Source organism: Mesocricetus auratus, unplaced genomic scaffold (genome assembly GCF_017639785.1).
Source record: "Mesocricetus auratus isolate SY011 unplaced genomic scaffold, BCM_Maur_2.0 Super-Scaffold_6730, whole genome shotgun sequence".
Classification (NCBI taxonomy): domain Eukaryota; kingdom Metazoa; phylum Chordata; class Mammalia; order Rodentia; family Cricetidae; genus Mesocricetus; species Mesocricetus auratus.
Window position 1 is genome coordinate 32,962,309 of NW_024429184.1, and position 23,278 is coordinate 32,985,586.

The window sequence follows — 23,278 nt, forward strand, 5'->3', positions numbered from 1 at the left end:
GAGTTGTACATCCAGTCTATATCTTGATGGAAATAGAGTTGTTTTTTTTTTTTTTTGCCCTGTCATACTGTCCCAGAATCTCAGCCTTCAGAGCTCATGTTAAAATTTTGTTTTCTTAAGTACTGAAGAACCCTTTCCTAAAATGAGGCCCATGAAAGACATCAGAAACCGGATCTCACAGGAGCCCTTAACACTTGGACTGACTAGGGTTGATTTTTTTTTCCTTTTCCTCCCCAGGTGTTCACTGGGTGAACCTGAAGATATTGGCACTGCAGTAATTACACTTTGCACTAATTTCATTCTTTTGTCACAAATAGAATGGCTTAGTAAAGATCCAGTGGCATTCACCAATTCACTTTGCTTTTTAAAAAATCTGTCCATTTTTCCTACCCCCGGTTAAGTGGGATAAGGGAAGCACACAGCATTCTTTAATTTACATAATGAACTATGTCAAATGACATAGTAACGTCATGAAGAGGAAGCCAAATAATGACGGATAACAGGCAAAGGGGTTTGTGAGACTCACAGAGCACAGGAAATGAATAATGATGGTGAACACTTGACCGAGTCTAGCAGGCACTTTCCATTCATTTCTTCCTGGATCCTCACAGTCACTATAAAGTCAAACCATTGCTCTCAAAGTACCGGTGAGTGACCCAAGAGTCAAACTTCATAGAAGATCAGAACCTTATTTGGATCCAAGCTTTTTCCATGAATGTTTTTGGGGGGCTGCCAGTTAAGATTAGGAAGAGGACAAGGCCAGGTGGTGATAATGTGCCAGATTTTCAAGGAAAGCAGAAGTCTCTGGAATGTTTTTAATGTGAAGGTATCCTTAATGAAAAACAAAAAGAAATCTGTGAGGACCACATTAAATTTGTATCTGGGCCATCTGTGTCCTGTTGGCCCTAGTCCTTAATTACTAGGATCTTACCCAGTTCTGTGATATGAATTAGTACATTTGTGGTGATAGTCACCAGGTGACCAGGCATTTTAAGGTCTTTGATAAAGGCTCTGCATTTATCCTTTTTGAGACAGGGTTTCTCTATATAGCTCTGGGAGTCCTGGAACTCATTCTGTAAAGCAGGCTGGCTTCGAACTCACACACCTGCCTCAGTGCTGGAATCAAAGGTGTGTGCTCCGCCACACCAGGCTTTCTGCATCCGTTCTTAAATCGACAGGTCCAGGTTTGTTTCTGAGGTTTCTTCCACCTCTGAGGGTAGTGCCTCAGAGAAGATCAGGAGCATAGAGGGATCGTATGCTAAAAATTCTGAATATGGTGAAACAAAAGCATTTCTAGCTTGGAATGTCTTAAATCCCTGGCCTGTTCCTTTCTTGACACAGGGATAAGAGAAAGTCAGTTGAATATGATAGGCCGGTCTGTATCCACAGGTGCCATGAGACGACTTCATATTGCACTTATTTGGGAAGAAAATGATGTATGTACTGAACCTGCAAGACTCCTTTCCTTGTCTGTGTTCACGAGTCAATGCAGTATAGCAACCGTGTGCTGGGATTACATTAGGTGCTAGAAATATTTAGAGGTATTTAAAATATACAAAGCATATGTATAGGCTGTATGCAAATACCATGGCATAAGGGACAAGCATCCACAGACTTTGCATTTGTAGAGATCTGTGCAAAAATCCTCTGTGCTTCTCATTGCAGGAAGGGGTAAAATAAAATCTTAACTAAAAAAAAAAACAGCATTGTGAGGATTTTAAGACATACTTGCTATTAAGACATTAAGTAATTAGTTAAAACCCATCACAGAATACTGCAAGATGCCAAAGGATGTTGTAACAAAGTCTTGAGTCCCTTGGAGATTTCTATTCTTCTTGAGGATTCAGAACACAAATTAATTTTGCTCCCAGAGGCAATACTTTGAACCCCCTTATATGTACAAGCTGCTTTGCATCAGTCTTATGCTGGATTTACAATGTTTTTATAAGGTAGTGTCTTATTTCCATTTTATAGATGAAGAATATGAAACCAGAAAAATAAAAGAAAAATTTAAAACATTAACTCTCTTCACTTTGCTCTCCTTTCCTTCCTAGTTACCTAGTGGAGATTATAGAAATAAATATACATAATTATACAATTGAGACAGGTTTGTGTTAAGTGTACAATAGAACTAACTGCACTATTTCAGGATGGGAATTTGTCTCAATAATGGAGTGACTGGCATGCTTAAAGCCCTAGGCTTGATCCACGGCATCAGCTCACCCTCACACAGAATTCCACTGAAGCGCAGACATGGAGAAGCTTTTTATTAAAAAAAAATCCTGATTGTGGAGATTAGACAAGTCCTTCTATAGGAGAGGGGTGGGTTCTAGAGTTGACGGCTGGATTTGTTTACATAAATGCAGACCTTTTGAACTATTGAAAGGTGAGAGGCTCTGCCAGATCGTTAAATTGAAAAGATGAGTTAGAGGACAATGTTAGGAAGAGCAGATAGTGATGAGCTCACTGGAGATGAAGGGTTGGTGAAAGCTGAATGGAGGAACACGTGACCGAGATCGAATGTCACAAGAGGAGGGAGCTGGGATGGAAGAGGAGTTGCAGATTTGGAAGACAACCCAGAGTGTACAGTACCCACTTCTGTGAAAGCCCTGAAGGCAAAGGACGAGTCAAGCATTGTGCTGTCTGTGGATCTGACACAGTCAGTCCCGGTCAACTGTTAGGCTACATCTGTATTTTTTACATTGAGTGGCTGGTGCCTGTTTTCTCCTTGTGATATTGCTTCCCTGCCCAAGTGTGTATGGGGGCATGAACTGATTTGATGGATTTTTTTTTTTAAATAAGAGGATACAAAGTTGGGTAAGTAGGAAAGGTGGGACCCGGAAGGAGTTGGTGAAAACAGGGTGAATTTGATCATCGCATGGTATGGAGTTCTTAATGAACTAAGTAAAAGATGCCTGGTGGTGGGCCTTTAATCTCAACACTCGGGAGGCAGAGGCAAGATCGCTGTGAGTTCGAGGCCAGGCTAGACCGACAGCCTCCAAAACAACACAGAGAAACCCTGTCTCGTAAAAACCAAAAAGAAAAAAAAAAAAGAAAAAAAAAAGAGATGCACAGATATTTTATGTGAATTCAGAAGAAGTGGACAAATAAGCAGATTGTTTTTTCATAAATGGAATGAGAGATTCTGGTAATTAGGTAATGAAATCCAATGTTTTCTTCCAGGAAAATCACAGATTTGGATACTTTTGCAGATAAAAGTGTGTGTGCGTGTGTGTAGGTGTGGGTGTAAGACTGTAGGTATATACATGTAGGTCAGAGGCCTTCCTCTATCACTCCCCATCCACCATATTTTTTTGAGACAAGGTTTGTCACTGAACTTCTAGCTTAGCAGTTCAGAAAGGCTAGCTTCATGGCAAGCCCCAAAGTTCCTCCTATTTCCACCTCTCCAGTGGGATTGTATGAGTGTTGCTATGACTTTTCTTTTTACCACGAGTGTTCAAGGATCTGGACTTCGGTCCTTATGCTTGTGCAAAGCAAGCACTTACTTACTGGCTGGCCCTTCTCCCAAGCCCTTCATATAAAGACCTTAATCTTCAATGTATTTTGGATAAAGTCACAGCTCATCTGTGGGACACGAAAGGAGAAACGAGAGCCTCTTTGTTCCTGTTTTTCCACAAGGATTAGAAGAGCCATTCGAAAAGGTATGGCCAAATGTAGAAGGAAACCTTTTGTGACAAGTAAATACCTATTGGACCCTGGTCGGATCATCATTGTAGAGCACTCAGATGGAGACCTGGAAGATAAGTGAGTGTGTGCAAATTGCACTTGGATTGAAGCTCTCTATCAATGACTGACTCGGAGAGCTACCCGTGGGAATGATGGCACGTGCTAACAGGGTGAAATGAAACAGTGTCATTTAAAGCTAGAAGTCTTGCACAAGGGACGGGAATTCAGTGTAAGTTGGAGGGACTTTGATTCCCGTAAAGGACAGTATGAACCCATGGGATCAGTTTCCCTTTGTAGATGCATTTGTCAAGGAAAGGAAAATATTAGGAACAAATCTCACAAAGCACCTTAGTTAACTGGGCTTTTTGGTGAGAGTGGAAATAGCTTGAGCTGTGTTTCTCTCCCTGCTCTGGTTTCGACATCTCTTTCAGTTTGCAGAGCCTGTTTTCCAAATTTACCCCAGACCATCTTCCTTCCCCTTATTGGGAATTAACAGATTGAATTAGTTTCATTCATCTTTTTCCTGTTTTGGCATTTCTAACTGGGTCCTTTATATCCTGGACCTGCCTTGCAAACGCTGTTGTGTAAGATTTGCCAAGCTGGAGGAAGTGCTGATCTTTCTCCTGGTTGTTATTATTGCTGCTGTTGCTCCTGGACTGTTTCTTAAGCACAGTGTAATGCATTGATGCATTTATCTTGATTTAGACACACGGCACTCCAAGTTTTGGTGAAGTCTTTAAAAGAATGTATAATAAAGTAGCAGTTTTACAAACCGGACTTGGAAGCAGGTTAGGTCTACATATGGAGAAAGCATCAGGGGATGCACATCTGTCTAAAATAGCTTTCTCCTCCATAAGGTTGAAATCCCCAGCCTGATAAGACTGTTTTTAAAGGACGAAAGGAAATCTTTGGCAGTTTTTAATGGATTCTCAATGTTCCCCTACATATTTATTTGAGGCATAATATATTCCGTTTTACATCTCAGATGAGCCAATCCCAGTAGAAGCAGGACCACCCCCCTCTCATCCCCACCCCGATGGAACAACCAATTTGTCACGCAGGATATTGATGGAATAAGTAGTCCCATCCTAACTGATTGCTTCAGTGGGAACACATTTGATGCTAATGGCACAGACAATAAGAGCGATGGAGGAGGCTTTCTACAATTTTTTTATGACAAATTCTGATACCTCATTTAAAATCATTACTAGGAAGCTGTATTATTTATTATTTTAGTCTGACTATTGAAAGCTCGAGGAAGACAGACACAACCAGCACACCGTCTCCAAGTCTGGATCTGAATACTAAATCTGATACTTTTTTGGCTCTGAGATTCACAATCAAGTGCCATCCCTTCTGGGTCTCATTTTGGAATGTGTAATGGGATTTCTATCACCTAGATTGCAAATTACCCTAATCTTTTTATTTTCATTGCTATAATGGAATATAGCAGAGTAAGTGATGTACAAAGAATCATGCTTTCTTTGACTAATGGTTTTAGAGGTTAGGAAGGCCAACCTAATCCAAAATCCAGCCCTTCCTGCTGCATCCATCGTGTCATGGCAGAGCGAGGTCATCATATGGTGTGGCAGAGCAAGGACACTAGACACTAGTTCCAAGGTCTCTTCTGATGTTATATATATATATATGCATGCTAATGCAATCATAAGATTCCTCATCTCATAATCTCATTTTATCCTAATTATCTCCTGAAGGTTCCACCTTAAGTGTGTTAAGGATTAAATTCCCAACAGTTGGATTCTAAAGAATACTTCTGTAAAGAACCTCACAGGGCTGTTCTCAAATTGTGCAATATGCAGTGAAATATCCAACACGAAGCAAGTACTTATTAATTCCTTTCCTTTGCCAATGCTTGTCCTTCCTCTACCAGTCTCTCTTCAGATTCAAGTGGGATGCTCTTAAGCTTCACACACCCCGTAAGGAATGGTTTAACCTGGGGTGAGTGCCATCTGTGGGAGAGTAGCTGGGTCAGTGACCTCCTAGGGAAAGGGGCTTAGTTAATGGTTTCATCCTTTCTACACAGTGAAGTGACTGACCCTCTGTTGTAGAGCTCCTCTAGCTACATCCTGATCCCCTGGGAAAAACAGGGAAGGTCAGTTTTTCCTTCAGTGGGTACCACTAGTGTAAGAGCTCTCGATAGGTCCCCATCTGTAAAAGCCCAGAAATACCTGGTGGGTATAGATCTCTTGGACTGTCAGCCAGTTGGGCTCTAGTTGTTTACAATTTTCTAGACAACTAGAAATTTCCTTTCAGGCTAAATTATGTAAAATTTATGAAAAGGTCAAAAATTTTCCAGTTCAAAGAAAAGAGGTCCTCAAATTTTCTTTTGAGTCTCAGGACTACTGTTCTCACAGGCAATGCTTTCTGGTCAAATCTGCCATTCTCTGTGTATTACCACTTTCTTCCCAAAACGCCTCAGCCAGGAATCCCTCATCCTTGAAGGTGGCAGGCTAATTTTTCTGTAGTTTACACCTCATTTGGGTCTTGTTGATCCAGGGATGCAAATGGGGCCAGTGTGTCTTGATTTTTCCAAGGTTACTGCCTTGAAGGAAGTCGCCCTTAGCAATAAATTGTGTCCATGACTTAGTGAGTGGATTATGAAGCTTGTCTCCAAAGAAGAGATTATTTCTTGTGTCACACATGCTTTGCCTGACCTGGTGTGTATGTATTCATTTATTTCAGGATTTTACAAATGTTACAGTTTCATTCGCGCATGTTTTGGAGCAATTTTAAGTAACATTAGTTTACAAGCTAAACTGAGAAAAGTAAGAAAATTGTTAATGATAAGAATGATTACTTGAAGTTGAGTGGTGGTAATGCACACCTTTAATCCCAGAACTTGGGAGGCAGAGGGAGGTGGATCTCTGTGAGTTTGAGGGCAGCCTGGTCTGCAGAGCTAGTTCCAGGACAGCCAGGGCTACAAAGAGAAACCCTGTCTTGAAAAACAAACTAACAAAAGACTATTTGGGACCGAAGACTTTGCATAGTTGGTAGGATGCTCGTTTAACTTGTTGCCCTGGGTTCAATCCTCTGTGACACTTAAATAGGTAATGGGATCCCACACTTCAGAGGCAGGGATATCAGAAGTTAAGATCATCCTTGCCTAGGTAGTGACTTTGAGATGATCTGGGATACAAAGACTCTGTTTCAAAGATAAAAATAAAGGGGCTGGAGAAAGGTGATTAAAAATGCTTCTTGTTCTTGCAGAGGACCTAGGTTTGATTCACAGTACCTACAAAATAGATCACAACTATTTAACTGTAGTTTCAGGAGATCTGACACCTTCCAGCCTCTGAGGGCATCAGACATGGACCTGGTACACTTACATACATGTAGACAAGACACTTACTCACATAATATAAATACATTTAAAAGTAAGTATACAACTTTTGGCAAAGATAACCAAAATTCTTTATGGCCTCTTTGTAAACCTATGTTTTTTTTCCCTTTGTTGACACAGAGTCTCATTATGTAGTCCTGGCTGGCCTGAAACTTACAAGGTAGACCAGACTGACCCAGAATTCACTCACAGAGATCTGCATGCCTCTGCCTCCCAAGAACTGGGATTAAAAGTGTGTGCAACCATGCCTGGCAAATATGTTTTTTAAAAATATGTGTTAATTACAGTTCGGGGGAGGATTGTGGTTAAGCATGTAGGAGTCAGGAATGCATGTGTCTTCTATGTCAGATACACAAATCACCAAAATTATAAAATAATATTAAGAAAAAAGCCTAATGTAAATAAAGATAGTGGGCTTGTTTTCAGTTCCATTCTAGGAGACAACTATGATTCTTGCCTTGGAAATTTAGGTTTAAAATTGAGGTATCAATCTGGTTTGGTGTTCCGTGGAAGGGAACTTGAAAATGCTGTTCTCAGGATAGTCAGTGACATCAATGTAAGCAAATAACCCTTTAGCCTAGTATACTCCTTAGTCTTTACTAGTATGATGCCTTTGAACTGACATGGATGATTGTTTTTCTTTTTCTTTTTTAACTTTAGTTTAAGATTTCAAAGCCTAAGTAATTTTGGGTATCTCGTCGATGAGAATATTAATTACCTACAATCTGGTTTTATTTGGGCATGGCGTATTGGCTTTGGCTTTAAGTCATAGCGTTTTCTCATTTCTTGAGCGTATTTACTGTCAGCTACAGATGGGATTTCTTAGTCGATGAAATGCCATCTGAGAAACTCACAACGCAGTCTGAGCTTTGCTATCTAGTGTGTAACGTGGCTTTCTACTGAAATTCTGATTTGTGACTCTTGGTATCACAGTTCTACTTTGTGGTAAATTTCCTTCGTCTGACCTCTCCATCCTTCTCAGGGCTGTCAGTTTCTTATTCTGCTTTGTGGTATCCTGTCAGTGCTGGTCATTGGGTTTGTGCTTCATTTATGGGCGGATTGTCAAGGTTTCCAGAGGGCAGGGCCACATTAACAAGGCATTTATGTGCCTATAGGCATCCCCATCTGTGGTTGCTTGGGTGCCTGGACAGAGACCACAGAGTCCTGCTGCTTGTGTTTTGGGAGAGCAGAGAGGCTGGGGTGAGCACATTTGGGATAGTCTAGAGAAGTAAGGAGACTTGGAGTAAGCATCCCTGTTTCTTCTTTATTGGAATAATGAAAAGTCATGCCATTTTCCCACTATTGCTTATAGGAATAAGCCTATACATACTTTTTATGCTAAAAGTGCTCTGTCACTGTATCTGACTGGTCATTGCTTTAGATAATTTTGTATTTATCACTGTTCTACAAAGAAGTCCAGCGTAATGTTTGGGACCAGACTGACCTTCACAATTACCCAATACTGTATTCAAGCAAGGCCCCTCGATCTTCTATATCCATTGTGCCAGAATCTGTATTGGTATAGAATCATTTGTATATTGAAAACACTTCACATGGTTCTACCCACAGGTCTAACTTGGGAGACACTGTTGGGTGTGGCAACTTGCACCCCCTCAGCTTCTGTTTCTTTACTGTTTGAGAATTTCACACACACATAAGATGTGTTTTGAGGAAATCTACCCTTCATTCCTTCCCACTCCAACACCTGCCTCCCCGCATCCCCTGACTGCTTTACCTTCCCAACTTCATATGCTTTCCTGCTTTAAGCCGCCAAGTCCACTTTGTACTGCTTGTGTGTGCTTGGGTACAGGGCCATCTACTAGAGTATGGGTGGCTTCTGAGGGACTTCATTCCTAAGATAATCCGACTTTCCCTCCCCCAGGAGCTATCAATGGCCAATAGCCCCTCAGCTAGGGGTGGGACTTCATGATGACCTCAGCTATCAGTCCGGAGATTTGGGGTGACTTGAGCTGGTGCAAGACTTGTGTACATGCTTGTTTCTTTCTCTTACCCAATCTGGCTCTCTGTTTCCTGGTCATTCCAACTTAACAAAAATAGGCTAAGCCAGTCACATAGCTCTTTGGATACTCAGGAAGCCGGTACTAGCCAGGTGCCCATGGGATCTGAAGTTATGAAGTGTCATTAACATCTTCACTGTGAAACATGTTACTATTTCTCTACTCAAATTTCTGAACAACTTAGTAGAGAGATCGCTGCAGGGAGCACTCATGTAAACATCATTAAGTTATCTGGATGGTGATTACATTGGTTTTTTGAAATGTACATTTCTGTATGTGATAAAATCAGATGGCTTTTACTCTGTTTCTATTTTGGTTTTATTGCATGGATGATGATTATATAGCGTTATATAAGCCAGATGGAGAGCGTTATCTCTACAGTGGATGAAGTGTTATGAGTCATTGAGTAACAGGTGTGGACTAGTATAGATACAACAGCATCTTGGGAGCAGGGTTTTCAGTTCCCAGATTGTAGTTTGCTTTTTTTTTTCATGGATGCTTCAAAACATGCATTTTGAATAATCACGTTTTTGAGGAGATACGGAATTGTTAAGTACTGATATGCAACTAAGAAGATAAAGAGTCTTTGCTGTTGAGTGACCCATGAAAGGAAATGAATTTCAGACATCCACAGAAATTAGCAAGCATATGCTTGATGAAATCTTGGCTCCTGGAACTTTCCAGAGTGTGGCTATGAAAGGAAAGTGTGAAGCAACCTTGTTTCTTATCTAAATTTAAAATGGAAAATAAAGAAAATATTAATTAAAAAAAAAAAAAGAAAGGAAAGTGTGATGTCACATGTGTATTTGTCCCTGGGAACTGAATCATTATTCCAGCTACTGTGGAGAGTTTCATTGTATTGAGAGAAGTGTAAACAAACTGAACTAGTCTCACAGGAAAGTTTTAATGCTTACTGGTGTTTTTTTTGTTTGTTTGTTTTTGTTTTTGTTTTTAATTGAAGGAAAACTGTTCTGACAGGGGCTTCACCATTTCAGACCTGGAATTGTTTTTCTCCTAAGTTACTTTTCCGTTCTAAAACACCAGGTGAAATGGCACGCATGGAATGTAGGCTGGGTTCTTGCCTTTGTGGCAAGGGCAGCAGAAGGAGAACTGAAGAGGCAGTGAGAGAGAACAAACGAGAACCATCATTTACATCAGTGATTTCAAGACTGCATTCTCATTAGGTGATCAGCAGCAACCGTTCTGCTCAAATCATCCTTTTGGCCATCTGGACCAAATTATAGGAAGTAATGTCCGTGGGCACAGCTGCCGAGGCTAATGTGTATTTCTAACTTGCGCATTAATAATAATGACCACACAGAGGGAGCCCAGTGGCCAAATGCGCTGAATAAATAAGAGAGAATGGAACACATGCATGCACTTAGAAGTGCAAGAAGGGATTCTATTTTGCACCCTGACATGGCAGTAGGTGCGATTAAAACTAACGGAAAAGAAGACCATTTAACCTTCCTGTCTTCATCATGTCTTTCTCCTGAGAAGCAAATCACAAAACAGATTAATCCTGAACCTGGTACTTTTTCTCATGTTGCTCAAAGTGTTCCTCTGTGGGGTTTCAGGCATATTCCGCCATTCACTGACCCCTTTCCCAGCATTGCCACCCCCTTTAACAAAATTGCTGAAGGATGAGAAGCTGCCATTCGATGTCACTGCATATTTAATTTTTCTTGAACCGACAGTGAGACCTTTCCAGGCATATTAAGTCTAACATCATTATAGATACAAGGAATTACAAGAAAGGAAGGGACTTAGCAGTCCCATGACAAGAAAAAAAATAAGGGTTTAAATGAGTATTTCTACATTTTACATGGCCATTCATTTTCCTAAAGCACTTAATGAATGTCAGAAGGAAGCTTACTCTATAGGGAAAGTGGTCTTGCTTTGTTTTGTTTTTGTTTTTGAGATAGGATCTTACGATGTAACTCTAGATGGCCTGGAACTCACTATGCAGGTCAGGGTGGCCTGGAACTCACAGAGATCTGCCTGTCTCTGCCCCCTGAGTTCTGGGATTAATTAAAGATGTGTGTTGCCATGTTCAGCTCATGAAGGTGTTATTTAAAAGAAAGGCACCAAAATCAACAGATAAATAACTTAGTAGTAAAATCCCTATACTTGCAATAGATGCCCCCCCCCAATCTACTTCATCCAGCTCTTTCCCATCTTTAGGTGGTTATGCCTCACATCCAGAATAAATAAACCTTGGATATCTTTTGTCTTATGCTTTACATCTTAGATCCTATTATTTGAGCAATTCTCTTGGCAGTGCCCTTGGCATGTACATAGAGTGTGACCATTTATCATGGCTTCCCACCGCCATTCCTTGGCTCTGGTAAGCGTCATCACTTGCTGAAATGGGTCTCTGATACCCGAGTAAAGTTTTGTTATTTCACTGTCAGAAACGGTGACAGACTGCATCCCAAGAACCAGTATTATCTACATCGTTTGTCCCTTGCTTAGATGCTAGCCCACCATTTCCCTTAGAACCTGTGGGTCATAGCACAATGTCCCCTCAGCTTCACCGTCATCTGTCCACCCCTGGACTCAGCCTCACCTTGAGGTCTTTGCCCAAGGCCACTTTCTACTTACACCTTTCTCTGCTGACTTTTCTTCACAACTTTCATCACTTTTTAAAAAGCAGGCTTGCAATTTTTATACGTGTCCAAGAACCCTCATTGCACATAGTTCAACCTAGCAATTCTCAGCAAATGGGTCAAGTTGCGCAGCTGTTACCGGGATCCAGTTTGGGATCTAGAGCTCTTATATAGTCAGTAGGCTTTACCTGTGTGTAGCTTCCACCCTCTCTAACAGCGTGCCTGATTGGAATGGCTGTGAAGCAGCTGGTGATACTCAGAGGTTGGCTGTGACAGAACAGAGGTGAGATGTTTTTTGGACCTGCCTCTGCTATTGCCAGTATTCAGTCAGTAGTACTGTGACGTCTGTGAGTTAAGAGGCCAAACCCCGTTTGTTGGCCATGTGACCCTGTTCTCATGTCACCACAAAAATTAGAGAAGCGTTTCTGGGCTGCTGTTGCTTCTTCAAAATAGCTCACACATAAGGGAAAAATGACACTGACATTGAATGCTGAGGAGAGGCTCATGGTATTATGTCACATGGGACCAGGGGTCTGAAAGATGTGAGAGGTTACGAGGGGAAAGGAAGAGGGCAGCAAGTGCAGACCTTGTTTCCTAAACTGCAGTGAAGAGTCACCGTGGAGGAACTAATCAGGGAGCCCAATGGTGGCTTCTGCCTGCGGGAGAGCACTGAGTAATATAAGAGTCCACTGCTCAGGGTTAGATCATACAGACTGGTAGCTACCTAACCCAGAGAGGTAGGCGTAGAGGAGAGAAGGTAATTGTTTAATGACTAGTTAGGAGGTGAAAGTTTCAGGGTTTGGTGAGCAGTTTAATAGTGGGGAAAAGGAGAGAAGTCTGATGATCCTCTATGCCTGCACAGGTGGAGGTATACTTGTATAGGAGAGTATTGATGCCCACAACTGTGTGGTTAAAGTAGTACTGGATATGAGCTGTCTTTAAAATGTTCACCAGAAGCTGTCTAACAAGAGATAGTGTGTGTTTATAGCACATAGACTGTAAGCCCGTGAGAGAGTTTTTGATTGGGATTGAAATTGCCGAGGGACAGAAGATGCAGTGAAATTGAATCTCAGAGAGTTGTAGGGATGAGGAATGAACAAAATAACTGAGCAAGTAAATACCCTGAGGAAAAGGAAGGAAACAAAGAGGCTTGAATGCTTAGCCAAACCATCAAATCATTTCAAGTGTATAGTGCCATAGGATGCCACCAGAACCATGCCAGCTTGAGACTGGAGAAGACTTGCGTTCAGTGTCAGGAATGATAGGTATGCGTGGGTGACTGACTGGGAGGTCAGAGGTGACCTGAAGCTCTGCTCCCCTTACTGTAACACCACCTAAGTCCCAGAAACTTGCTGGTACCCTGCATTGAGCAACCCTTCAGAAGGCAAACTTCCTGACTAGCAGAATTGAAATCGAGCTGAATTGCAGGAAACAGGAAGGTGAGATGTCTCTTGCATGGTGGGCTTTGCAGTGAAACATGGTCTATGAATAGCATCCTCTCTCTCTCTCTCTCTCTCTCTCTCTCTCTCTCTCTCTCTCTCTGTCTCACAAAACTTTATGGATGTGCCTCATGAAGTCAGGTAAAAGGGGTTTCTTGTCTGGATAGTCTCACAGAACAGTAGAGATGAGGCTATCACAATAGGATGTCTGTAGCCGTCCACCATCTAAGCAACAGTAAGCTTAGTGTCAGCATGGGCAGATTGTTGAAATGCAAAGAAGGGAAAGCCTAATAGGTGGTGTGGAATGTGTAATCAAAAATGGAAGTGTACAATTAAAATGGAGTGTACTTCAGGGCAAGAAGCCACCTGGAAACCTGAGATAGTTAACACCTTAGGATCTCTTTTGGATAGCCACTGATAGGACATTAGTCTTTCCTCCATGTCTTTTCTTCCTTTGGACTTTAGTGGGAGAAGTTTCAAGTCTTTTTCAGTGCTTTCCCTACAAGGTGGACATTTCAGTCCATAAATATCTCTGGAAATGCATTTAAAGCCAAGTTTCTATGGTTCATGTGGAACAGATATATGTTCCAATAACAAATTTAAGTGTAAGATCCAGAAAGCCAGAACTGCTTTGAATGGAAAAGAGAGATGGTGACAGAAGTATGTTTCCTTTGCGTTTCAACCTCTGTTAGGGTTGATATTAAATATTAGCCTATACCAACTAATTGGTCTTACATTTAGGAAAGTGGTGAAACATGAATTTTGATATTTCATTTAAGAAATACTAAGATTCTTAACCAGGCTTAACATTAACACCCGTGATCCCAGCATGTAGGAAATGGAGACAAGAAATCAAGAATTCAAAGGTTGCCTTGGATATTTATTGTATTGGGGGATAGCCTATATAATTCTTACTAAAGTCTGTTGTTGTCATCATGAAGAATTAGTCAGACTTCTGCTGATGAGGACCATGTCTGGGTCTGTGGTCCTCCCACAGCCGGAGTTGCATTGATATCCTTGGCCTGTGGTATCACCAAAGGCCACATGGATGCTTGGGGTCTGGGATGAAACCCGTGGCTATGTTGGTGTCTGAGGGTCATTCTGCCTCTAGGTCCATGTACTGCCACACAGGGCCATGGTATCATCCTGGCCCAGACTGCTGCTGCTGGGTCATGTCTGGGTACATGGCCCAAAGCAGCCAGGGTCTGGGTCATCGTGTCCATGGCTCCTGTTGCCACTGGAGGTTGAACAGATGCGTGGAGTCTGAACAGACACCTGAGACCATGTTGCTGTCTGAGGGCCTTGCCAATACCTGGGCCATACTTATCTGGGTGGCCTGTGCTGCCACCTGGATCATGGTGGCATCTGTGCCTCATCTGCTGCTGAGAAAGTGTCTGGATCCATGTTCCTGCTGCAGCTGGGGTCTATGATGATATTCATAGAAAACACTTTTGTTGAAATCCATGGGCAGAGCAGAGCTAAGCCAGCCCTGTCTTTCACTGACCTTGGAACTTTACTAGACATTGCAGCTGGAGTGCTGACCCCTCCCCTCATGGGAGAGCTAGCCCCATCCCTCACCATGGACATGGGAGTGCTGGCCCTGATGGCATGGGCCTAGGAGAGCTGGCTCTGCCCCTCACCTGAGGGGGTGGGCCTAGTGGCCTAGACTGGCCAGCTCAGTTACCACCCAGACACCCAATCCTGGGCTTTGGGTTAGCCCATTCTAACATCTACCCCATCTATGATCTACTGGAGTGCATGAAGGGACTGGTCCTGTAGAAGGGTAACTGCTGGATCCATGACTCAGGCAACAGCAAGATATCCGAGAGGAATTCAGCAAGGGTCCTTTGATAATGGTATGCCAGGACCTTGAACTAGACTAACGACTCAATTCAATGAATATTTTGTGGGTGGGGCTGATTGGATAAAAGGGTTTATTTCATGACACATGGCTCCTGATGCTACAAGGATGAATGAAGAAGTGTTGGAAAGACTGAGGAGTGAAGTGGGGTTTCTTTTTTTGTTTATTTTTAATTAATTTTGGGGGGATGCTACAGGGTTGAGGAGGGTACAGAAATGGAGAGACTGGGAGATGAGCAGGATTAGGGTGCATGATGTGAAATTCCCCCAAAATCAACAAAGAAACTTGTAAAAGAATGAATCTTGTTCACACACACACAAATAATAATTGGCCATACTTAATCTAATTAATTCTGTCCCAAGTGTCCCAACTGATGTAAATACATTTTAGTCAAATTGGAGAGATTGATTGTATTAAGCACAAAAGGTTTGATATAAGGTGATTGTTACAAGACAGTTCAGGTAAAACTTGGATACGGTAGCCATATTTTTATAATCTATGGAAGCCCCTATTTACAGTACCTTCCAAAAGAGAAAAGTAGAGGCTTGGCTTTGGGAGCCTGATGACTCAGCTGGTGTCACATAGCTGCTGCTTTCCTCGAATCTGCCACCTGCTCATCTGCCCCACACAAGCAGTGAGAAGACCTTGTGCTGGCTGGTTTTATGTTACTTGACACAAGTTAGAGTCACGAGAAAGGAGGGACCCACAACTGAGGAAATGCCTCCATAAGATGAGGCTGTGGGCAGGCCTGTGAGGCATTTTCTTAATTATCAATTCTTGGAAGAGGGCCCAGCCCATTTTGCATGGTGCCATCCTTGGGCCAGTCTGCTGCTGGACCCATCCAGATCTGAGAGGTCTGCCCTGCCACCCGAGGCCAGGGTGACAAATGGCCCCAACCTGTTATGATAACTCTTTCCCACCAGCCTGGTCCTACAACCACATCAGCACCAAATGAACACTCAGAGACTTTTATTAACTATGAAACTGTTGGTCAATGACTTATTGGCTAACTCTGTCTTAATTACTAACCCATTTCTATTAATCTATGTATTTCTACATAGTCTTCTCTTACCCAAGACCGGCTCATTCGCATCTTCTCTTCCTGGGAATCACATGACTACTTTCTGCCTACACTTCCCAGAATCCTCCACATCTCTTAGACCCATCTATCTTGCTGTCCTATTGGCCACAGTGTTTTATTCATCAACCAATAAGAAAAATATATTTACAGAATGACATCTCCCATAACCAACCTGCTGCCATAACCACACCTGGGTCCATGCTCCTATAGCAGCTAGGGTCTGTGAGGATATCTGTTGCCCATGTTACCACAAAGGCCATGCAAACCATTTGTTGAAGTACAAGAGCCCTTCTAAGTTGATCCCACACCTCACTGCCCAGAGTGATCCCCCCAACAGGAGAGCTGAGTCTGAACCTTCCTGGCCCTGAACCCATGGATAATGGACCATGATGACCCCAGCCCCGGAAAGCCGATCTCTCCCCCTAATAGGAGAACTAGCCCCACACACTTGGGAAAGCTTGCCCAAGCTCTCACCAGGAACCTGGAAGAGCTGAGCAAGTCAGCTGCCACCCAGGCACACATCTAGGGCTTGTAGCAGGCCACCCCAACATCTATACCATCTATGATCTCCTGGAACATGTGAAGGGTCTGATCCTGTGGAACCATAGTTTGAGGATCTCCATGACTCAGGGCAACAGCAGGCTATTGGAGAGGAATGTCAGTGAGGGTCCAGTATTGATGGTGTACCAAAGTCAGAGGCCTTGGACCTCACCAACAACTCATTACACAATGATTTGCAAGTAAAGCTGTTTAGACAAAAGGGTCTTCTGCATGATACACAGCAGTGCCCAATGCCACTAAGATGGATGAAGAAGTGATGGAGAGGTGGGAAGATGGAGTGGAGTGTTTTTCTTTCTTATTGTTGATTTTTATCTTATCTTTATTCTTTTTTAGCTTTCCTTTGGAAAGAGGGGACACCAAAAGAAGGAGGGGCAGATTTAGAGGGACTAGGAGATGAATGGGACTGGGGTGAATGATGTGAATTTCTCAAAGAATCAATAAGAAATAAATAACCAAAGAGAGAGGGAGAGGGAGAGAGAGGGATGAAAGGAAGGAAGGAAGGAAGGAAGGAAAGAAAGGGAGGAAGACTGAGCAAGCCACGAGGAGCAAGCCTGTTGGCATCAGCTCCTGCCTTCATTTTGCAGCCCTGCCTGAGTCCCTGTCCTGACTTTCTTCGGTGATGGACTGTGAAGTGAATGTGTAAGCCAAATAAACCCCTTCCTACCAACTTGCTTTTGGTCATGGTGTTTCATCACAGCAATAGCAACCCTAACTAGAATGGAGTTCAAGGACAACAAGCAGTGCTTTCTTCCCCTGAACTCATTTTCCTGTGTTGTTTATAGGTATGATGGAGGTTAAGTGGGAGAACAATGACAATCAGATAAGCTGCACAGATCTTCATTCCTGCATACAATGCATGATGCGTCAGGGTTCAGAAAAGAGTGAGGTGTGTCTGCTCATAGATTCCAGGCTAGAGCCTTTTGCTCTGTGTGGCTCTGGGTACCATGGTCTGAGAGATCTTCCTAAAACATTTTAGTTGAGCACTTTCCAGCTTTCCCATCAGCAGTAACTCCATGGTGACAGTAAACCCTGCTGCCTTTGGCAGCCTGAGGTTACCTAGCTGCATTTGTCCTTGTCACCCCATGTGGTATTTTCCCGACAATGTGCTATCCTCACTGTCCTTTCCAGATATACCGGTTGCTATGTATAAGTCCAACCCGCAACTTACTTAGTTCCCTCCCAGTCAGATTGAGGGACAGATTCTTGGTACTCATTTCCTGTATTAAACAATTTATGTTTGGCCTTTTTTCCCCCCAATTTTTGTCTTATTTTAGAATTCCTCATCTATTCTTAACACCTACCCGTTGCTAGAGTTTTTTGTTTTTTTGTTTTTGTCCTGCCAGGTCCCATCACTTCAGTCCCAAACAAACACACAGAGATGCTACATTAATTATAAAATTGTTGGCTGATGGCTAGGGCTTCTTACTGCATAGCTCTCTCTTAATTATTAACCCATTTCTATTAATCTAAGTATTTCCACATGGTCTTATCTTACCAGAGAAGGGTCCAGACCTGTTACTCCTTCCTCAGCTACATGGCATCTCTTCAAGGTGTCTCTCTGTCTACCTTTCCCAGAATTCTCCTCATTTCCTAGTCCTGCCTATCTTCCTGCCTCTGTTCAACTATTAAGAGTAACATATATACAGAAGGACATCCCCCATCACCTACCTCTGTAGACCTCTCTCTTGCCCACTTGTCTTAGTTAAAAATTAAGGAATCTCTCAGCACTAGACATTTAGAGGAGGGATTTGAGCAAAAATAGAAACCAAAGAAGCAAGAGAACAAATGTACCAGCAGTCCATATTTGTTCTATGTGTGAATGTACATACATTCATACATGTATACACATGTCACATAACTGTACATATTTATATACCTGCAATAGATGTTTGTTTACGTACCCTACTACTACTACTACTACTACTACTACTACTACTACTACTACACACACACACACACACACACACACACTCCTTGTTTATTTTGGAGTAGATGATTGTGTGGGCCATTGTATTACTTAGAATGGACTTGGCTTCTGATAAATGTGTTATCTCTATTCTAGAATTGACTTTTGAAAGGTTGAGTCTCTTGGTATCATTTGCAGAGGTAAAATGATTTTCTGTTTACCTGAAAGGAGAAGTTTTTGCTATTCTGCCAAGGAAAATTCTTGAGCACACAGTGACTGATACCTATTTCCCTGTTCTTGTTGGCTACCAATATAATTTCACTTGAGCTATAAATATAAGGAGCCCCACCACAGACTGATTGAGTTGCATACCTTTTCTTTTTTTCAGAAGTCACAAAAATCCAAGACACAAATTGACTTCATTGGGAAATGAGTTGTAGTGTAGATACAGGTCTCAGGCATGGCTTTCTTTGCTTGCTCCTCTTTGACTGTATAGGCCTGACTGTGTCTCCCACAACTATGTTTCATAAATCTACATCCTTTCTTTTGACAATTAAGTACTTTGTTTTTCCTTGCTTTTTCCCTGGCCATATGCACTGGTACTTACAACAGTCATCTAGGGAAGGGAAATGCCATATCTGTAGGAATGTTGATGGCTTCTTATAATTACCCAAAGAACGTTATATGATTTATTTAACTTGCTTCTTCAAATCTAGACTTGAAAGCCATTTTTGTGTTCATAAAGTACTTTATATTGTACCAAACTCTGAGGACTTTAATTCTCTCTCAGTCTGTGGTCTTATTTTTACAGTATGTATCCCTGACTTAAGCGGTTCCCTGCAAGGTTGCACACTCCCAGCATTAATTTGACCCCCCGCTGTACTCCATCCCTGTCAGCTGCTGTCCTCTAGGCTGTTGCTCATGGTTATATCAAAGGTGGAAGCAGCTGGAATCAGATCCCTGTGATTACTGATCATGCCAACAATAATTGAAAATGTTACCTGTGAGGCATGCATGAATTCAAGATGTCAGAATAATAGACATTTTTTAAACTGGCCTCGACAACCATGAACTAATTTTGCTCTTATTTTATTCACATCATCTGGATAAAACAATGCTACTTGGGGATGGTGAACTTCTTAGAGTTTTAACATTTTTTTTCCTGAGACAGGGTTTCTCTGTGTAGCCCCAGCTGTCCTGGAACTCACTGTGTAGACCAGGCTGTCCTTGAACTCACAGAGATTCACTCCTGCCACTGCCTCCTTGAGAACTGGGATTAAAGGCTTGTGCCACCACTGCCTGGCGAGTTTAAACATTTTAAAACTCCTTTACAAACAGACTCATGTTGTAAGATCTTAAGGAATGCCAGTTTAGGAGAAGTTAATTGTCTTAGAGTTACCAAGTTATGAAAAGATCTGAGTGACAATGCTTTGTATAGTACTAAAATGGTTGATGATGTGCTATACTTTTATTGTACCTTATACTTTAGAATGTACCTGCAAATTTACTGTTTAATTTAGTTTCAATGGAAGTATTGGGAAAATTGTTTTACTCTTAAGGAGAATGAAATGTTGTTTTGGAAAGGTGAAATGACCTGCAGAACTTATATGACTTCCAGTTTTAAGGATTGTGTTAGATTTGTCCTTGATTTTCTAATGCCTTCCAAATCCTCTAGGTGACAGGATACAGAATATAGCTTGACACACAGGAGAAGATGTTACAGGACTGTTTTTTTTTTCAGCATAGTCTTCGGGACCTATTCTTCATCAGAGGAATCAACTATGGCAGGAAGGAAATTGTTTAATGGCCTAACAGGACTTTTCTTCATTGGAAGAATGATTGTAAGGGACTGGAGAGATAGCCTAGTGGTTAAGAGCACTAGTTGCTCTTCCAGAGGTCCTGAGTTCAATTCCCGGCAACTACAGGATGGCTCACAACCATCCATGATGAGATCTGATGCCCTCTCCTGGCCTGCAGGCACACATTCAGACAGAACACTTATACTTAATAAATAAATACATCTTTAAAAAAGAGAAAACAATCCTTAAAAATGATTTTCCTTTGTTCTAAGTTGTTAGGTGCAACAACAATATGATGCCTCTTATAGATAATTAAAGGGTATGACTTCTGCCCTGTATTGAATAGTTCTACCAGACTAAAACTGTAGGTGTTTCTCATCGACAACTACTCTACATATTTTTTTTTTTTATTTTAACTTGGGAACTAGTTTCATGGGAGATTTGATGGAGCTCCCATGACTTTACTTTTATTTGTTTATTTTTAAAATATTATTGCTTCATCCCAGTGTATGGATTTGCCTGTTTTTTGTGCTTGTAGTGGATTTTGCATAGCTGAGTCAGTTCTTTGCATAGCTGAGTGGGTTATGATGTTCCATTGATCACCATAATGTTATAAAACTTACAACTCCAAAGATCTGGAAAGCCATTAAACTTCAGGGTTTTGGCAGGAATCCTGTCAGGTTCTATAGGGTTCAGACATACCTGCAGAGTTTTTTGTGCAGACCCTTCCAGACAGTGCAGACCTATGGATGTAGTTCTTGGCCAGTGGGCCAGTGTCTGAACAAATGTTTATTTCCTTGTATAGCACTGATGATGCCATATCTCAAAACAACACCAAAAATCAGTCACAACATCATGTAATTCCCAAGATTCACAGAATTTGTTGTTGTATAGTTGTGTGCTTCTGTAGGCCATTCTGCTTTTCTGTCATAGTACACAATTGCCAAAGCCATAATTACACACAGATTTTTTTAGTGTGTTTGTTTTCCTGTAAAAAAGTGACTGATTTGTTTACTAGTATTCAGCAGTTTTATATACAGGCCATAACAAAGTGCAAAAATATCTTGGCTATATAGACTTGTGCATGGATGTGGGAAGAACGCTACTTTAGTCATTGTGAAATATCAAACATGGATTTGACAGCCTTTTATTCTCTCAGACACCCGCACACTCCTGAGATTCATCACCTCACACATCAAACTCACCCTAGCCTATTGACTGATCCACAAAGACAGACTCTACTCTTTTCCTCCTCCTCTTCTGACTCATGCCAAAAAGTCACGCAATTGAAAACATTTCTCGTCAGAAGACACAATGTGGAAAACATTCTTGTCTCTACCTTGGGGGCTATTCTTTAGTATTTTGATGGCTGCATAATTGATATCTTAAAACTCGGTTTCTTCAGAGCCTGACTCCTAAAACTGAGTGTCCATTGAGTGGCTCAATCTTCTGATACTTTTTTACTTCTTTGCTAGCACCCACTGCCATCCATTCTTTGTACCCTGTGTCTTTATGCTGTTTCTGCCTCCTAGAGTGTAATTGCTATGAGAAAGGAGTCAATGTCTACTGTGTTTTAAATTGCATGTGCTAGATGGAGTGATGCGTGTTAGGAGTTGTAGATATTTCCAAACAGATGAATATTCCTAAAATTTCATGTTGTTCCCTTTGCTGGAGTCCCGTCTCCATTACTCATTTAAGGTAATAGTCTTCTATCATTCTTTCCAGTATCCTTTTACAGTTGTTTATACTTGTCATTACTGGTTCCCTCAGATTCATGGTCTTTGGGTCCATTTATGCTGTTTCCTCCATTTTTTCACACAATGTTGACTGAAATGGTATTTGCTAATTTTGCTTTTTTAAAAATAACATTTTCTACTTGACTGCATCATAGCGGAGTTATGTAAATTGCTAATGGCATCTTTTACTTAGTTTTATGGCATACTTATCCTGAAAGTCTTCTCCTGAAAGGAGTGATTTCTGCATTGTCATCTAAGCTTCCGAAGCAGGAAGATTCTCAGTTTCAAAGCCAGGCTAGATGCCTTAATGATACTATGCCTCAAAATAAAAAGTAAAAACAGGACCGTGGGTAATTTCAGTCACAGAGTACCTGACTAGCTGCTTTGAGACACTAGATTCAGTCCTAGATGTAGGGAAAGAAAATAAAGGGAAAAAAAGTCCTATTGTAATTGCTATTGTGATCCAGAAGTACAACTTTACCCGTTTTATTTTCCCCTAAATTTGAATATTTTTCAAAGGTATTAGTAGTATGCTACAGCTGAGGAGAAGAAACTCAGTATGCAACTGGTGTTTTACTATTTCTCTACTGTTGTGAGGAGATACCAGGGCAATTTATAAAGGAAATTGCTGACAGTTTCAGAGGGGGTGAGCCCATTATCATCATGTTGCTGTTTACTTATTTTACGAGAAGAAAAATTGTGATATTGTCTCAACTGAGGGCCCACCTACAGTTATTTTTGACAAAAATGAGGTTTTATGGGGCTTATTTTTGGATTTTGTCCTTTTTTTAAAAGTTAGAGTTTACATTGGAAAAAATAAAAATAGCAGCACCAACTGGCTAAATGTACCTCCACAGTATAGGAAAGTTTCCTCAGAGGCTCTGCCTCTCTAGGGGCTATCTCTCTTTCTGGAGTAGCTTTTCCCCATGCCCTTTTATAGTGCTCCTCTTGAGTGAGGACCTCCTTCAGGCATCAAGGGCTGGGCCTTAGGTCAAGGCTTTAAAGTGGTGATACTTTAAAAGAAAAGTGAAACAGATTTTCAATGGTTTTCTCCCTTGAGGTTGTTACAATTATGTAGATATCTTATAAAGGATTTAGGGTGCCTTTTCTCAGAGAGGGAAATGTGCATTTGAAGGTGTCTGGAATTTCTGCATTGGTGGTAAAAGGTCTGTGAGTTGTACAAATAAGAACAATTTGTGCCCAGTACATTTATGGCAAGC

General features: G+C 41.5%; 1 protein-coding gene across 5 annotated transcripts in view; it reads left to right on the forward strand.

Moving 5' to 3' along the window:
* Klhl32 (kelch like family member 32) overlaps window positions 1-23,278 on the forward strand; it is a 215,215-nt gene that overhangs the window by 1,526 nt on the left and 190,411 nt on the right. The window lies entirely within an intron of this gene.